This window comes from Canis lupus, chromosome 23 (assembly GCF_003254725.2).
Source record: "Canis lupus dingo isolate Sandy chromosome 23, ASM325472v2, whole genome shotgun sequence".
Taxonomy (NCBI): Eukaryota; Metazoa; Chordata; class Mammalia; order Carnivora; family Canidae; genus Canis; species Canis lupus.
The window spans coordinates 43,141,619-43,160,292 of NC_064265.1; the positions used below are offsets into that span (position 1 = coordinate 43,141,619).

An 18,674-nucleotide genomic window follows, 5' to 3' on the forward strand; every position below is an offset into this window, starting at 1 on the left:
ATTCTAACTTTTTTAACCATTCAAATGTTTTGGCTTATATGACGTACATCTCTGTTTAGAATATCATGAAGTCTGAAAATGCTACAAATAATACACTCATAAGTAGGAATATTTCTTTAAACGGAAAGTTGATTTCAGTAACATTTTCAAAGTTATAGTTTTATATTTAAAATTTTTCCATAAAAGTATTTTTAAATTGTCACCATTATGATTAAATCAAAATTAAGGTATGCTGTCTTCTCAGTAGATTTATTATTTATCTTTCCATACAAGTCCAAAATTTTTTTTGTAGAATTTAAGTCCTAAGTTCTATTGAAAATAGTAAGCTGTGATGCAGATTCAAGGAACATTTTGAGTTTATAATTATGTCATTATTTTTTCTTACTTTGTTGCTTTAAAATATTTGATGACAGTAAGTTATTGGTATAATTTAAAATATGAAAAAGAAAAGATTTTAATTTTAAAAATTAAGATGATCTAGTCAAGAATTTTGATTACTTCATAACATTTTACTCAATCTTTATTAAAAAATACTACCAATAACTAATAAGAGAATATGACAAGAGTCATCTTTCTAAAACATACATTATTAGACTAATTCTCCTTATGCTTTCTTAAACATTATAGGGTTTTTTTTTTCCCATTTGGTGCAGTTATTACTATTAATGAAAAATGAATTATTCCTATCTTTTAAAAAATGATTGTACTAGGGTATGTATTTCAATTTTCATTAGTAGCTGAAGAAATAGAACCTGGATAAATATTGTAGAATTTTATATTCAGAAATTGGAATGAAAACATGTTGAAACTCTAGTCAGTAGAAGAAATGAGCCTCTTGAAGAGATAGAAAGAATTGTATATAATTGTATCAATCCAACATCTTTGGGAAGCTGTTTCTGTTCATGGAGTACTTTATTTGGCTGAAAACATTCTTCAGAAAACAATGCTAGTCGCCCTTATTCATATTATTCACAGATCTACTTGAAGATGACCACAATTGGTAAAAGAATAAATAGTGGATTCTGTAAAGTGGAAAGTGAATTTGACAAGCAGAAACTACCTCCCAGAATCACTCACTTTATAATAAATTTAGATATCGTATGATTGCTCTAAAAAGAATAAAAAGCATGATTTGAGAATCTGGAGGCAGGATGGGAGCGGAGAGGGGAAGGAAATATTGTCAATTGTCACTTGAACCAGATGACAACAACATATCAAATGAGTGTATTATTCATCAAAGATACTGTCTTTTTCTTATGGAATGTTCATTAATGGGTTTCCGTTTGTTGTTTATTTCCTGAGTGCAAAGGAGTAGTTAAAAATCCAAGATGACACAAAACCTTGCTGAATTAACTTAGTCCCAATCTGATGAACTCTTTTGCTACTCATTTGTCAAAAGTGAAAAGATTATAGTACTTAGAAAATACAACTGCCCGGATTCTTAATTTGGTACAGTAAATCTTAAGCAAATTGCTGCATATCTTATTGAATATTAATCATACTGTGAAAATCTTGTCAATTCTGTTATTTTTTCTTAATAAAAATAGTTGCTTTCAAAATATTAGACATTTATAAAAATTGAAAACCTTTTATGAATGTAACTGCCTTTTGGGATTGAAAGAGCCCTCAGAGGTTACCTAAACCTATCCCTACATTTTCCTGGACAGGGAACTGAGGCCATACAAATTAAATAATGTATCTAGATTGCATAGTCATGTAAAGGCACTTAGAGGATTTTCATCCCAAGAAATTTAGGGAAAAAATGATACAGTGCAGCACCCATTTCCTTTTACTTGTCTCATTTGAAGTACTCTGAATCTGTAAAGCTACAAAACATCTAGGGTGACATAGATGTCCTTTTGGGGACAAAGCAGTGAAACTCAATGCATGTAAGTTTGTGTGTATGTGCATGCTTGTTTATCTTTGTGAATTACTGGACTTCTCCAATCGGTTTTCTCAGTCCCCTTGTTTACAGCTTCAAGTATAAGTGACAAGTATTAGTTTTTGTTGGCCTATTCTAAAGCTCAGCATACTTTTTGTTGGGGATTTGATTTTGATTCTTTTAGATAACTCTTTATCTGAGATAATATAAGAAACAAGAGGTTAAAAATAGAAAGGAGACATATACCCAATACGTTCTATAACAGAGCACTAGACCTATACTTCAGCTGTTCCAAGGATTGTGTTCCAAGACACAGAAAATCATCTCAGAGCAACGTGGTAAAACTTCATTGTATATTGTGATTCCCCTGTTGTAACCATCGCTGATGCCAACACATGTTCTGCATAAGTAGAGAAACACACATTGAACTCAAAATGCCCCGAGAGTATTGTCCTTCATAACACCCTGGTGTCTCGTGTGTAGCTGAATGAATAACAAATGACCGAGCTATTAAGATACTAAACAAAAGTCATCTAGGCCCATAATATTGATGTAACAGCATCTCAGCACTGTATTTGCTTTCATTAGTTTGTCTAGACTAAATCTTTCTATCTTAAAAAAAAAAAAAAAACACACACACACTGAGCTTGGTGGTAATTTGCTCCAGGAATTTTTAAAAAAGGGAATCCTGCTGCAGCTCTTTTTAGTAGTTGCACATGTTTAATATCACAGACATACCTACAAATGTGTGACTGCGCAGCTTCCAGGGATTTTGTTTTTGTTTTTTAAAAGGTCTAGTTCTCAATGTTGCCCTTTATAAGTTTATCTTCCTCATACACTGCCAAATATGCAATGAAAGTGGAATCTGCCCAAGAGTTGAAGTATATAGCATTCGTGGCTCTACACCTCTTCTCAGCATGATTAAAATCAAATTTTCAAATTGATTTGAGAGGGCATGAATCAAGGAAACTCAAAGTTTGCCATATATGTATATACATACATATATGGCAAACTTCCTCCACAAAGCCAAGCAGGAGTTATCGTTGTCCCATTGTCCTTTCAAATGTGAGCTCCAGTCTAAGTGTGGCTCTTGTGCATATACACATGGGTCATACATGCTCACAGAGATATTAGAAAATGGGTCATGGTACTGTGCTTTCATTCATATTTCATCAATATCCAAATCAAGATCCAATAAATTGTAAATAAAGAACGTCCCATCGTCCAACATTTATAACAGTTCATCTAAGTTTTAACATAAGTGGCACTCTCTACCATGAATATTTCCTATAAAATAGTATTTGAGATGAATTAATGTGGCTAGTTTCTGAAAGCCCCGAGATAGCTGCCCAATTTCCAGAGTGCGGGCAGATGTGATGTGAGCACCCCATTATGTGCGTGTAATTTTATATACCTCCCGATCACCTTTTATACTGAAAGAAGCATCCTCTTTTTAAAATTACTTAATTATTACTTAGGTTCCATGTTCACTTTTTAAAATCTTTCTATCAAGGGGGGAAATATTTTTTCCCTCAACACAGATATAAAACAGACTACGGCGCATAAAGGCCATGGACGCATTTTGTGGGGGATAGGTTCTGGTTGAATGAGATCTGGGATGTGTGCCAAATTAATAGAAAAAAAAATCCTGTTCTTCCTCTCCAATAGCCACAATGTTCATTATTAAGAAAAGCATATGAACCACAGGATTTGATTTTAATAACACCAATGTCTTCATTAATCTGTACATTCCATTTAGCCTCATTATTGGGCAAATGCTGAATTAATGCAGAACATATTATTGTCAGACTTCCCTTGGAAAACCTCTCTCCCTTCTTTTATCATTCATTCAAGGACCATCAGGTGTGTTATGTCATGTTTTTAAATAGGCCAGTGGCCCTCGACAGCTGTTTTCTTAGCTCAGGTCTAAGAGGAGACTTTACGCTTGGGGTGTCTACAAAGGGGTGTGGGAAACAGAACTGCAGATTCTCATTCAAAACCATCATTATTTTTCTGTCATTTTAATGCTGTCACGTCAAGAAGGCCTCTCCGTCACCTGCAACTGAGATGATGTTTCCTCGATGGTCTCCGGGCCTCCTTCTAAATCAAGAGTGGTGATAGCCAACACCGCTTTGTATCTGCGGAACAAATAGTGGCCTTTGTCCAGCACAAGTCCCTAAACAAACTTAATCTCTCTAACACGGTGACAGATGACATTTAGATGTCCTTGTTACCCTTAAAATGAGTTTTATTGACAATCAGAGAACAAAAAGAAGGCCCAGAGAAAGCCCAATGTTTTATAGGCTTGCTAACAACATCTTAGTGCAGAGGGTGAGGAGAAAGCCTGAAGTCGCCCCCATTTCCCCCTGCTTTGCTATATCACCATGACAACAGATATAGAAATCACTTAGTGACTCCTAGAAAGAAAACACAGTGACACAGTACCCCTTGTATGGCGAATCAAACTAAAGCCTGCATTCAAATAGCTATTCAGCTTGGGCATTCATGTAGAGGATAGGGTGGATTTTACACAGGTAACTACAAGGGAAAGGCCAGCAGAGCCTCCAGCCGCAGCATATGGCACAGTCTCTGTCTAATTAATGCATCCTCAATAGAATTGATCCATTTTAAATTTGTTTTCTTTTACTTGAAACATCATTAATGTAAAGGGCAACATTAATCAACATCGTGGAACTTAAAAGGGCATTAAAGAGTGATCTTTTTCCCTATGCAACAAGAATCTTTTCAAGTAGTTGTGTTAACCGCAGCGGATTCCAGGCTCATTCCAGAGTTCTCAGGCAGAAGGCAAATCTAGAGAGGCCTCTACTGGCGAGTCCCTCTCAGTGCACTTGTCCTATGGAACCGCCTTAGAGAAAAGCCCGCAAGAGGATGACTTCTAGCTCTGACCGGCAAGTTGCACACGAGGTGGATCACTGATGAACACACCGTACAAAACATTGAATAATGGCGTGTTCACACTTTTGAAGTGGTCATGTCTAACTGCTTCTTTTCAGGTAATAAAAAGAATCATAAAGCTCTGATGCATGAGCTGCTTGGACACTTTTGAGATATGTTCAGATTGTTCAACAAGGATATCACAGGTAATTTCTCTCTCTCTCTCTCTCTCTCTCTCTTTTTTTACTTTGTACATCAGAATCTCGTGCAAATGTGAGATTTAAAGCCATTCAAACAGGGAATTTTATTTCTTAACATTGTGTGCAAGGGGTGGTGGACGGGGCACCCTGCTGACACACATACTCCTACAATATTTCCCTCAATTTGCAAATTTAAGAAAAAGTTGAATCTTTAGATAGAACTAAAGTATCCAAAAATTACTTTTTGCTTAATTGCAAAGCAGAAGATTACTGCCAAGCTTTCCCACTTATAGTGAAGGAATATGGACCAAACATAGTCTCCCCAAGTGAGATTAAACATGAAAATATCATTGCAGCACGTTTTCATCAAATTAAGCCAAGAATAGACTCATTGCTCTTTCTAGAGGAAAAAACTTTGGGAGGAAAAAAGAGAGAAGATTTAATCTTCCCACCAGAAGCTTAAAATTATTTAGTATTTCTTAGGATAAGGATATATGTGATGTGTTTCTGCATGGGGAAACTTGGGGGTGTTTTTCTCTTTGAAAAAATCACCCGACTCCACAAGTGTCATTTAACTTTGAAAGTTTTCAAAAGACAAAACCCTCTTTTCTTGTTTTACAACATTTATATTTTTATATTCAATATTATTTGAAATGGGAGCATACCAAGAAAACACCTCAATTGCCTTTCAAAAATCCCATGGGTTATTTTTTGTTGCAATGACCAATCTCTTGAACCTTAGGATTTCTCCCTGCTTGCTTTCTGCAGGGTCATTTCATATTTCAAATCATTTCGTGTTTATTTGAGATAGAATTTTAGTCAAGCAATGTTTCGTAGGATAGTTTGGTGAGCACGTCAGTAAATTACCTTCTGGATTATACAGGTAATGCATGATCTTCTCTCAAGTAAATTTTGTTAGATGTCTTGGGATCGCTACCTTGTAGTCCCAATAGTGACACCTTCTGGTAGAAAGAGAACCAAAAATAGTTTTAGTTTTCTTTTTGCTTATTGTTTTGGAGAATGCTACCAGGGACTCTGCTGGTATAAATATACCTTTTCAACATGATCTTTTCAGGTCTTTTAAACCTAGAACTATACATTCCCAAACCTTGTGAGAGGAAAAGCTCAAGCAGTGTAATCTAAATTTTTATTTGTGAAAATGAAAAAAGTTACTAGCAGAGGAATGTTGTCTAAATTGCTATGGAATAGTGTATAGATACATAATTACAACCTTTTGGATTCTTATGTAACATAGAAAAGGAGAAGCCAAAATTTAGCAGTTGTCACTCTGGAAAGTGCCATGTTTCACAGAACTAGAAGGTGGATGGTCAGAATGCTTAACAGAAACCTTTAACATTTCTTTTAAGTTTCCTGAAATATTTATTAAACGTTTTACATTTAAGAAAGAGCAGAATTGATCCATGAACGGAGAGATCAGATCAAATACTTCACAGCAAACCTAATTGTCAACAATCTTTGGGGTTTTATCCTAGCTTAACTAGAATTGCTCCTAAACTAGAATTGCTTAACTAGAATTGGATTTTATTTTTTTCGCAAATCAGAATACTGGAATCACGTTGGAATGTGATAATTTCCTGACTGAGCTAGAAGCACATGGTTTGCAGAACATTGTATACAATAAATACATGCCCCGCCTGAGAGAGGATTGGATATTACAAACAAACTTTACCAAAGCAGAGTTAAAGCTTTGAGGAGAGATCTTCAGTTCCCTGTGAGGCTTCAGTGATGCTCTTCTCTAAATTATATCTGTTCTTAATTTTTAATATTATCACCTAGCACATCAGAGAATTTTCAGTTCTCCATACAACACAGGAAGACTCTGGTAAGAAAGCACTTTAGATAATTACCTGAAGACCCATGTAACACCTGTGTAAGTCTTGTTTTTTTTTTTTGTTTTGTTTTTTTTTGTTTTTTTTGACCAGGTAGCAATTTACTTGTTACACTATAAAACTATACTATCAATAATTCTAGGGCTTTGCAGTCACATAGATAAAAATGGCAAATTAGAAAGAAATCATTTCAACCCAGGATTAAATGGAGTGAGCGTTTCCCTGCAAAATGCGCCTGGTATTTCTTTCAGAAAACTTGGGATCTTTGTTGATATTTCAGATTACAAAGAAAATATGGCTATCAGTTCCCCCAAATATTGTTTTTCCTTGGGGATTGTGGTCAGCCATATGGTAAACCAGCGAATCGTTTAATCCCTGATACACATTTATGACTACTTTTGTGATATCACTGTGAGGAAACGTGAAAATGTCTCACAAATTATGCGGCAGACAGTTATATTGGTGTCTTTGAAACCATCTTTGGCTCTGCTGTGTGCCTTTGTTTGTACAACTTGAGCACATGCTTCAAAATGTCATCCAGATTACAAGCATGCAGGGAATGAAGTATTACTTCTGTATCAATATCAGAAGCACGCTACTTCATTTCATTAAATAGTTCATCAACCCATGGCCCAGGGAATTCACAAATTTCTTTCTTTGCATTTCCTACAAGACTTCTTTCATAATGTTATTTATGATCTGAGAAAAAAAATCGTCAAAAATTATTTATGATGATGGATATGGGGGGAAACAAAGGACTTTTAAAAATCACATAAATTACAACATAAAAATCACAAAGCGCAGCATTTATACAAAATCATTTGGCCAACCCCCTGGCAATTAGGTTGGGATACAATGTGCTGAGAGGGAAAACAAGAACAGAAAGGAGAACAAAATACCCACAAGGACTGGAAAAGTTTGGGTTTGGGTTTTCCTGAGTACCTGCAATAGCAGTTCAGTTGATCATCAGGCACAACTATAAAGAAAGGCCCTATTTTGCCTTTGGAGAGTTCATCCAGAGATTGCACAAGGGATTTGCACAGAATAAAGCTTCACAAAACCCAAGGGCTGTCAGAGGGAAATGGTATCCAGGAGGACAGGGCAGGCCAAGCATCCCTTCAACAGCAAAGCCACACAAGAGAGCCAGAGGCAGCGCAGCGGCTGCCAACACAACTGCCTACCACGTCTGCCAAGGAGCCAGAAGCCGCTTGTGGGAAAATATCACTTACCCTTAGCATCTGGGTCCTGTGATTGTTATCCAAAGAGACAGAGTGGTAAGATATAGTGGGATAAACAGCATCCCATTAAACACACACACACACACACACACACACACACACACACGACATTCCGTCTCTGTGTACAGAGGGAGATAAGCCATACATGGCCTTGAATTAGAAAGACTTTCTGTAGTTGGAATTCTGTGAAGCAAGATTCATTCTTAGTTATACATTCATACTTCATAATGAGGTGAGCTTTAGTAATTGCTTTTCACCAATAGCTCTGGTTTGCAAAAACCAGGAATTAGTTGCATTTGTGGATATTTGAGGGTGTGTATAGTCCACTATGAAATTGTAATTCCCTTGGAGTTGCTGGTTGTAGCTGGATGATGGGACTATTTAAAAATTAAATCTCGATGATACATAAACTGAAATGAAGTTTGATGTTAAACTCCCCCCCCCCCCGCTTTTTTTGGTATTGTATCACTATTTTTAAGAGACCAAGTTCCAAATATTAAGTCATAAATAATTGGTAAATTCTTATTTAATATGTACTATATTATAAGCGTATAATATACAACTATAATTTGTATGTAATATAATATATATTTTTGCATATATATTTAAGTTTGACAGAATGTCTTCAAAAGTAATACACTTTCAGTTTACATCTGGATGAGTGTTTTTAAAGTTTCCAAATGTGACAGTGTGATCATATAGATTCACTTGGTATTGAGATATGGAACAGGGAAGGGAGTGAATCTGGAGGATTTAAAGATTGGAGACACCTTGTGGTTAGCACAAAGGCCTTTACTTCTTAGCAGTATAACCATTTCTTGAAGATCCTTATTATGGCAGAAAGTAAGTAGTGGCCTTTTTCTGAGTATTAGGTAAAGGGATGAGAAAAGGATTTTTCATTTTAAAGATTTTGCACTGACATCAAGAACAGAAAAGAGTGCTGTTTTAAGTGTCAATGGCAACACGATATACCCCAAAGACGATTTTTTTCATGCTTAAGTTCATTACAAGTCAATTCTATTACGCAGACTAATGGAGAACATTTGTGATCACAATCTTGCTTATTTACACAGCATGTTTATTATTAAAACCTTTTGATTTTTCATGAATGAAATTAAATTTTCAATTGTGCTTGGTTGACTAAAAAAAAAAAAAATACATTTCAAGGCCATGAAATCCAGTTGCTTATTTATGCATGTTACATGAGATCATGTATAAGGGTCAGTTTATGCTGTAATATACATAATGACATGCATATAACTACTTATAAACATATTCCACATGTGCATAAACTTTATTATATGGACACTTAATTGTTTATTTGTATAAGTAGCAAAGTAATTTAAGAACGTCTACCATCTAATGGTAGCATGAGGACAATGTTCCAGGGAGATGAAATCTTATGGAAGTGCAAACCCATGTAGTAAACAATTGATGCGTTTTTATTTTTGTTGTTTTTCCTTATCACACACACACAAAAGAAAAATGTTTCTGACTGGTAGTCTTTTGATTAATAGATTATTTCTTCTCTTGTACCAAAAATTCTCAAAAATCATTCAAGTTTAGTTTCATATTTGTAGCATTTGTATACAAATCAGAAAGTTATGGTCAAAACAGTTTCTTTTACGTTGCATATCTGTGTAGTTGTGGAGGAGCCTGTGAACTCAAAGCAATGTTCAGTTATGGAAAAAGGAAGAAGATGAAGGAACAGATCCTAATCATTTTACTTCATGTAAAAATTTTAAATGTTCAAAGCAAACGTGAAATACTCCAATCTTTAAAAGTACGTAACATAATTTATGAACACATGCAAAAGACAGATAAGAATTTATAAAAACTTCTTTTTGTGCTACATTTTCCATACAGGAAATAAATATCCTCAGAAAGCTGTACATGAAATCAGTCCTACTTTTTCTAGGTTGCTTAAATCATTATACTCTACAACTATAATATTTAAAGCAAGTATTTAATTTTGATTTTACTGTTAAATGTTTGTACACATTTATCACTTTCGCTATATCTTTTCCTCAAAATTTTTGTTTCTATTTGCCTTTTTAAAAAATTTCATTTCCCATTGCCACAGTTTGCATTGAGCTGTTTCAATTTTCATTCTTTTAATTATATTTATACTATGCTTTTAATATTTAATAGTTTTTTTCCTCTTAAGGTAGGTGGTTTCTCAATCCACCAGTTTAATTAGATATTCTTTAATATCACATCATATTTCCTAGGATGTAGTTATACACAAAAACATTTCCCCAAATCCTAGTGTATTAAACCTGGTGAATTTCAACTTGTTATAATTGCATGTGGCATAATCATTTAACCCTTGATGATCTTAACGTTTTAAATTGTGAAAAGGAAGATCACACTCATTTACTAAAACCACAACAGTTTGCATACTTAACTAAATACATAGCCATGCTTCCCAGGGATTTTTTTTTTCCTCTGGAATATATACCAGCTGAAGCTGCAGAGGACAAGTTAGCCTCACATTCCCTGTATTCATCCTATATTCTTTACAACTGTCCAAATTGTATTAGAATTTGCTTATAATGATGTTATATGATGTCCTTGTTGTGATACCTGCGTTTGTAGAGAACTTAATATTGATTTACTGTGTCTTTTGCCCATCTTTGAGCAGCCTGGATAGCAATTACAGCTGTTGGTGGTATCTATTTTGTCTTTTCATAATTGTCATTTCTTGTTCTACTTAAGATTAAAATATGAAAATTGTACCACGTGCACATCAACAGTGCATTAGCCAAGTTATCAGCAATATCTGTGAAGAACCATCATTTTATCCATGGTTCTTTACATTGCCTCTTCATTTTATTTATGAAAATTGCATGCTACAATATCAACTTGAACAAGGAATGCATTCGAAGGTGAGCCTCCCTGACATCAAGTCCTCATCTGGACCATTACTATCTTCCTGAGAAATCACTAGGGCTTTCCCTATACCTGCCTGCCTCTGCCAAATGCTTTCTCCCCCCTCAGCCTGGGATTTCTGACAAGCAGGGGCTGCTTTGTTATTTTTCAACTCTTAACTGTAAAGAGCCCTCACAGTTTTTGAGCTCTCTCTACTATTCTCATTTCAATTCACATTTCATAAAGACTGTAGTATTTTCTACAAGGAAAGACATTTTTTTTATTAACAGAGCAGACTTGAAATGAGTTCTTCCTATCACCAATAGGTCTACCAGGTACAGATTTCTTAAAAACAAAACAAAACAAAATCTGTATATAGCTGTTCCAAAATTCAAAAATGTCTCATTTGAAGACCAAATACACTTATGTGGGGAGAGGTGGAGGGTATCATTGCCTAGGATCCTCTCATTAGGCAATTTATCAAATAGAGGTTGTAAAAATAATTTTTAAATGGTGAAGGGAGGAAGGTTTTTTACAACTAATTTGGGATTTTTTTTCCTGGTCAATTTATATAAAACACACAGTTGAAATAACTGAAGCATTTTGATTCTGTCTTGACTCAACAAACCTTGAACTACTTCAGAAGGATTCTTTGTGTTGTACAATGAAAATATAAATATCACATTTCAAGATGAAACTGAATAAATATTTGAATACTATCCCCTACACACACACACACACACACACACACACACACACACACACTTTCCTATCAGCAGACTAAATTCAGCTAGTTCCTGAAAGGCATTCATTTTAAGAGTCACTATTGTTTTATCTTACTACATCTGTTTGGAGATGTTTAAAAAATGACTATGTACAAGGAAATAATAAATGCATCTGCAATCTCTAGCAGAGGCCCCTCCTCATGAGACGGTGGCGGGCGTTTGTGGGTGTTGTTATTGCCGTTGTTGCAATCTAGCTAATAAAGGCTTTCTCTTACACAAGAGAATTTTGACAGGGTTGACTCCAGACAGCTTTCCAGCTGAGGTCTGGGGCCTTGCTGAACCTTCAAAATTTTCCCATTTGAGCTGCATCAAAGTGAAGGAAATCCAAGGATCACTAACGTCTCAGATGGTAGCACTTGCCCTAACAACGAAGGTTCAGGAATTCTTTGGAGCAGGCTGAGGTCATTTTTCTCCCCTTTTCTCCTAATGCTTTTCTCTATTAATCAGAGCTCGGAGCTCAGATTGGTCTTCAACTTCCTCCCAATCCTTGCTAAGCCTGTCATTTCTAGCTATTATTTACTTTAATGGACTTTGGCTGATCCCTTATGAAGCTTTGGATCTGAGAATAATAAGGCTGGAGAGTAACGGGCATAGACATGGGTGTGGGTTTGCCTGCAGATTAACCGTGGCAGATGGGCTTTATTGCGGTTTCCTGTGTACTGAGTGTTGATTGAGAGGGTATAATGAGAGAGGTGGTGTCTACACAATGGTCACAGCCACTTCATTGCACTTTGCGTCTAAACAACCCCATTTTTCTAAATCTTTGGGTTGTGAAATTTTAGGAAGTCAGAGCACAAGAACAAATACAAAAACAACTGTAAATAACCATGAATGTTAATCCAACACTAATTGGTCCCTTCTTTCACTATGAGTCCATTTTGCTCAGTTTTTAAAATTCTGGGTAAATTAAATGGTTAAACAAAATGTTCCTGCATTAGGTAGTTTGGGATGAAATAGTGAGCAACGTGTATTTTCTGTGTGTTTTTTGTTTGCTTGGGGTCTTTTGTTTGTATTTTGTTAAATATATGCTCTGTTTGATTATTACCGCAGACAACAAAAGCTTAAGTTGTAATTATTTTCAGATGCTTTGGGAGTTATCATGTTGGGGACATTTTTCTGAATTAAACTAGAGTATATTAAAAAAATAACATCAGGGTCATTGTTTTATCCCTGGCATATAAAAGCAAAGATTTTTTTTTTTTACCTTTCTCTATTTCCTGCATTTGATTTGAATGTTTGCTCAGTTGCAACTCACTATGCAATTAAAATATTTTTTTATAGGTGCTAGCTAAAAGTCTTTTACACATTTCTCATTTTTAAGATTTTACTTAATTCCTCCCTTTCACCAATGGATTAAATCACAACTATTGATTCCTTTCTTTCTTTGGGGCTTTACCCATCTGTCTTAACGCTTTCATCCTACACCCCTTGGTCTCAGAGGGGTGTTCAGAAAATGAACCGCCAAAACCTGGAGAAGACTCTAGGTCAAGTTTGTGTACAAGAGTTTAAATTTTTAGTGACAGTCCTCTCTCACGGCCGCCTGAAAGTTTCCACACAGTGCTGCACAAGCGAGCACCACCAATTATCCTCCTCCTTTGAAAACCATTATCAAGTTTTTCAAAACTTCTTTCATTTCACTGTTGTCATTCAGTGAAAAGGAAACTAACCACCATGTCAAGACAACTCCGCTGCCTAGCAACGCAGGGCCACATTTTAATTCTGACTTGCTTCTGGTCTTGACTAATAGAAAGTGACTATGTTAAGCCAGTCACAAGAGTTGTTTGTCACTTCTGAAATGCAAACAAAACTATATTGTTTTCCGAAGTATTGGGTGTGATTGATGTAAAGATTTACAGTAACATCATTCATTTTCCCTTGTGTTTTAGCGGGATTGATGTCATATCTTTTCATGCTTTATTAAATGCTTTAAAAGAGCTCAAAAAAAATGACGCTTTTTGTCCTTTAAAGAGTCTAAAGAGGGTTTTTTTTTTTCCAGTGAACTAGACTCCAACAACTTGTGAAATTTAATGAATCTATTCAACTAGTGTCAGCCACGTCCATAAATAATTTAATAAGAAACCATCATCCATGAAGGGGAATGCAAGTCAAACAATCAGAGAGGAACAGACCGGACCAAGGTCAACATTATGGGGTAGGGGAAAGAAAAGTGAAGCTTTTAAGTTGTGAGTCTTAGAGTGTGATTTATCAAATTTTCCCACAGCCCTGTGTTCTTGGCTTTTTGGTATGAAAAGCTGCAGTTTGCTGCCGGTGTGATTTTAATCGTAAATCTTTCCAGGAATATATGTTGAGAAGTCTACGGTAAAAACATGGCATATTTAAATTCACTAAATTCCTATAAAATGGTTATTTGAAGTGAGAGCTTGTAGCTGTGCTTAAGAATAACTCTGCTGCAACTGACCAGAAGTCAATTAATAAAATAGGAAGGTATTGCTATTATATTTTAAATGTTACCTAAGATCATTGATATTTCTACTATTTTGTGTAAGTAGCTGAGCTTCATCTACCAGACACTTTATACCAATTTGTGTGACTCGAGTATAAATAATCTAGAAAAAGGTAACATTCTTCCTCAAAATAAGATCTGAGCATAAAAGAGAAATTACAAGCATTAATTATAATTTCTCTGTGATATTTTAAAACTCTAAGCAGTAATATAATAATGTTAATCAGTAAACAAAATATTTATTAAAAAACTATAGCTTAGAAAGATCAGAATAACAAGTAATAAAATGAGGTGTCAGCATTATGGAAAGGCAGTAGAAAGGTCTCTTTCATTTCAATTCTGACCGGGAATCACTACCTTTCCCATAAAACCTTATTCATATTTGGAAATGGAATCTAGTTATTAAGTAGGACAAAAACATACAGTTAGAAAATTTTAAAATCATTATAGAAGTATTTTGAGATGAACAAAATATATTGCACATAAAGAATAAAATCAGAGATTAAAGGAAAGAAGGTTATCTCGAAATTAAGTGAAAACTTTAAAAAGCTTTCATAAACTTTTAAAGGCTAATTCATTCATTAGCAATATTTTGTCCAATAGACCTATATTGACATGGAATATGGACTCAAAGAACATTAGCTTTCATTGAAACAGAAATGGTTTAGGTTCCATCTACGCAGAATATATGAAATTATTACATTATGATAGCACTGTGATATGCTTAAAATATGCCAGGCCTTGGGCATCAGATATGAGATTGTGTCCCATCTTTTCCCTCTTCGATTAAGGGCATTACCCATCCTTCCGGAGCCTTAGTTTTTTTCACCTATGAATAAGGATGATAACATATTTTTCACAGGGCCATCAGGGTGATGAGAGAGCATCTGGTTCATTGAGGGGCTCAAGATAAGTAGTAATAGCAGCAATAGAACATGTTGCTTAAAAGCTCAAATTAGTCTGCAGTGGTTTAAATTCCACTTACTAACTCTATGACCTTGAGCAAATGGCTTATATCTTCTGATTCTCAATAACCTCATCTATAAAATGCAGTTAGTAATAGTACCTATATCTTTAGGTAATTATGGGCATTAAATAAAAGATTGTATGTGAAGTGCTTCAAACTTGGCCATAATGGTGCTCAGTAGGCAAAAGTTAGTTGTTCATATTATAATTATGTCTGTGTTAATGCTCTCTTTCCTCAGATATTAAAATAATACTAATAATTTGGCTCCTCACATATTTTTGTGGTAAATTAAAATCAAAGGCTTTGTGTACAGATTCATAAATAGACTACTTAGACTAACAAAGTCCATCCTGTAACAGAAAGATAAAAGTAAGCTTTTTAGATATTGATTGTTCTATCTGCATTTTTAATCAAATACCTTCATAAAATATAATTGAGCATTACTGTAGTATGTCTTGGCAAACCTCAGAGTATTCTTGTTCCAAATCAAGGATGTTTTGCCAACTAAGTTTAATTATTTCATGCAGCCAATCACCATGTGGTACCAGTAATGGCAGGAAACAATAGCAGACACGAAATCTGATATTTTGAAGCCCAGTCTTGGTTTTCTTAGAATTTCCAGCAGGAGGACATATTCATGGACCAAATGCAACACGTGGGCACGTTTTGTTTGTCCTACAGTTTTTTTATTATTAAATTACATCACCACATCCCAAGCTTAGATCTTGCATTAAAATCCAGATTTCCAGGTTCTCTCAAAAAAGCAGGACTGCCAAGATGGGCTGGATTTACTGGACTGGAGTGATGGCTGAGTGGCCATGGTGCCTTTCGTTGAGATCTCAACTCTCCACCTTACCCTGTTCACCCTTGCTCTCTCTCAAAGTATTTTCAGCCAGATTCACCTATTTTAAGCTAGGTGCCTGTTTCCCAAGGCATTTTAGATTTTTAGCATAAGAACTCAAATTAGAAATCATGAAAAATTCACTAGCTGAACCCAACATTACCTATAGCACTCTGGACCCCCTGCAATTTGTAATTTCATTACTTTTCCTCCAGTATCTTCATATTACATTTGGTTTAGTTATTCTTGAAAAGTGTTAGAGACAACTTCTTTACAGATTTGAAAATAAAATATCTTTTCTCGTTTCTCTTCCACTGCGTGCAGTTTTTCTCCTGGCTGGATAGAGCAGAAATGAAGTCCCCAGTTAGGAACTGAGATCAGACGGTGAACAACAAAGAGCCCTGAGGTCTATCTTATGGAATTGTGACAGCCTGCCCAGGATAGCACTCTTGGCCACAACAAAGGTGATGGTTTTTCTGTTTTTCCTACTCTGCTGCACCAGACACTTTATGCCAGATATTCAGAGGTGACACCATGTGAATTCTGACTGGTGACTCTTAGAGAATCTAACTGATAGCTTCTCTGGTAGTGATGAGGTTGGGCACATGAAATTATCTTGGCAAGAATACGAGCATATTTCTTCATACATATGTGTTTCCTTTATGGCTTTAAAAATTATTTTAGGCTGACTTATAGTGATAAAGTAAATAATGTAACATTTAAATAATACTTTTAAACTTTTCCACATTTCTAAATACCTGGCTATGCATTTGTTTGGTGATATTATTTATCCCAACTTTTAAAAGGAGGAAATATAGGCTATGAGAAACTGAGTATTTCAAGTTCCAGTTATTTCTTCAGATCAACATCATCAAATCTCATTTGCAACATGGTGGGTTTAACTAACCTGTTCATTAGCTAACTAATCAACCTACTACGTAAATAAAGGAACAATATGAAAGTAGACATTTCTGAGCTTCTTACTATGGCTAAATCAGAATCCTTTACTATCATCAGTATAGAATACACTTTTGGTTGTTTTGTCCAAATGTAGCAATGAGCTGCTGAGGACATGGGAATGTGTGGTGTAGTTAAGTGGAATTTAGAGCATTGCCAATGGCTTTGGGTGGAATAGACTTTTCCTTGTCTTGCACTTGAGATTGTGGTCTCTTCCTTATTTGTGAAGGGCTTTAATCATCAGAGCAAATTTTCTGGCCCATACTACAAAATATGTTAAATAGCTCATTACCTCTTTAAAAGTAGACATTTGGTCATACGCAACTTGAATTATCAAAATTTCAAAACACAAGTAGTTAATAAAAACAGTCTCAGTTAAAAATAGTGTTTCTATCATCATTTGTTTGTTATGCCTTATTTATAGGTATTCTTATTTAACTCTATAACACTTTTTATTTACCAAGAAGTTTAAAATAAGTATCTGCACGAGGAAGTTTCCTCATGGGAAAATACACTACATTTTCATATGATGTCTAGCTGCATATTTTTTTAATGTTCTGTTCATTTCCTGTCACAAGATGTTAACCTCAAAGAAACATTTGGTATCACTGAAATAAAAGATTCTTTAATATTATTTTCAAACCACAGAAATTGTTTTTTGATACATGTGCCAGTTGAATCCCACTGCTAGAATATGATATGACAGCAACCCAGAAAGATAGTCTTGATATGAGAAAAAGGTTTAAGAGAGATTTTTAATATCTAGTCAAGAGTTTGGCTTTAAGTTGATACATACATAGTTCTAGGTGTATAATTTCTATTCCCAAATTTAATATAGACAGTTCTTTTAATGAAGCATTATGGGTCTGGCCAATTTCTCAATTAGAAAGACAAACAAGGAAACACATGAAAAGTATTTGTAAATGGGATTATTCTTCTAGGTGGAGGCTATTTGGGCACAAATAAAGAGTTATATGCGCTCTCAGACTCTAGGTTTGGAAGGGGTTTGGAAATCATATGGTGCAATTGCACAATGAGGAGATAGCTCTCTGCATCATTCCCCTGTCCCAGTGCACTGCTATCTGGCACCTTCCAAGAATGAGAAGCTCCTTTCTTTTTTGAGGAATCTCATTTCATTTGGACTGGTCCAGTCCTATTTTAGAGTGAGCCAATGTTCCCTTTCTCTGACTTCCTAGGTCTCTCTTCAAAACCATCTCACAAGGCAAGTGGACAAAAAGGTTTTCAGAGCCACTGAGCATAGCCATGATTGTAAATAGCTAATGTGGTGTTTCACACACAATATGTATTCAATAATTGTCAGTGAGCATTGATATCTGAACTAGATTCTTCTATATCTGGGACTTCTTTGTCTTAAGGTGATGATAATTGTGTCCTCCCTCCTCCCCCAACTCCCACTCAAAGAGGAGAGAGACAGCAGCAATCACAGAGAATGTCAAGTCCACATGCAACCACTTCTCTTTGCTTCAAAATCTAACCCTACTCCTTCAATATCCCCACATAGTCAGGCCCAGCATAGTTTTCCTTGGGGTGAGCCCAGATCTAGGTTTGTCCACTCACAGTGATGAAAGGAGAAATAAAGCATGTGCCTTTCTGTCTTTTCATCCCTTAGAGTGATACTGAGGCCACAGGAGTTGTCTGAGTCCTAGGCAGCCCTGTTCAGGACTTACTAAATGTAGCTATGCTCCTATTTTGTGTTGCTTTTT

At 35.3% G+C, this 18,674-nt stretch overlaps 1 long non-coding RNA gene across 1 annotated transcript in view; it reads left to right on the forward strand.

Moving 5' to 3' along the window:
- The first annotated feature begins 4,759 nt into the window (after positions 1-4,759).
- The window catches only part of LOC112661211 (uncharacterized), a 34,703-nt gene continuing 20,788 nt past the window's right edge, over positions 4,760-18,674 (forward strand). Inside the window, exons 1-3 of the long non-coding RNA XR_003137514.3 lie at positions 4,760-4,983; positions 13,718-13,873; positions 16,318-16,457. This is a non-coding gene — a long non-coding RNA (uncharacterized LOC112661211). The remainder of the gene's footprint in view (positions 4,984-13,717; positions 13,874-16,317; positions 16,458-18,674) is intronic.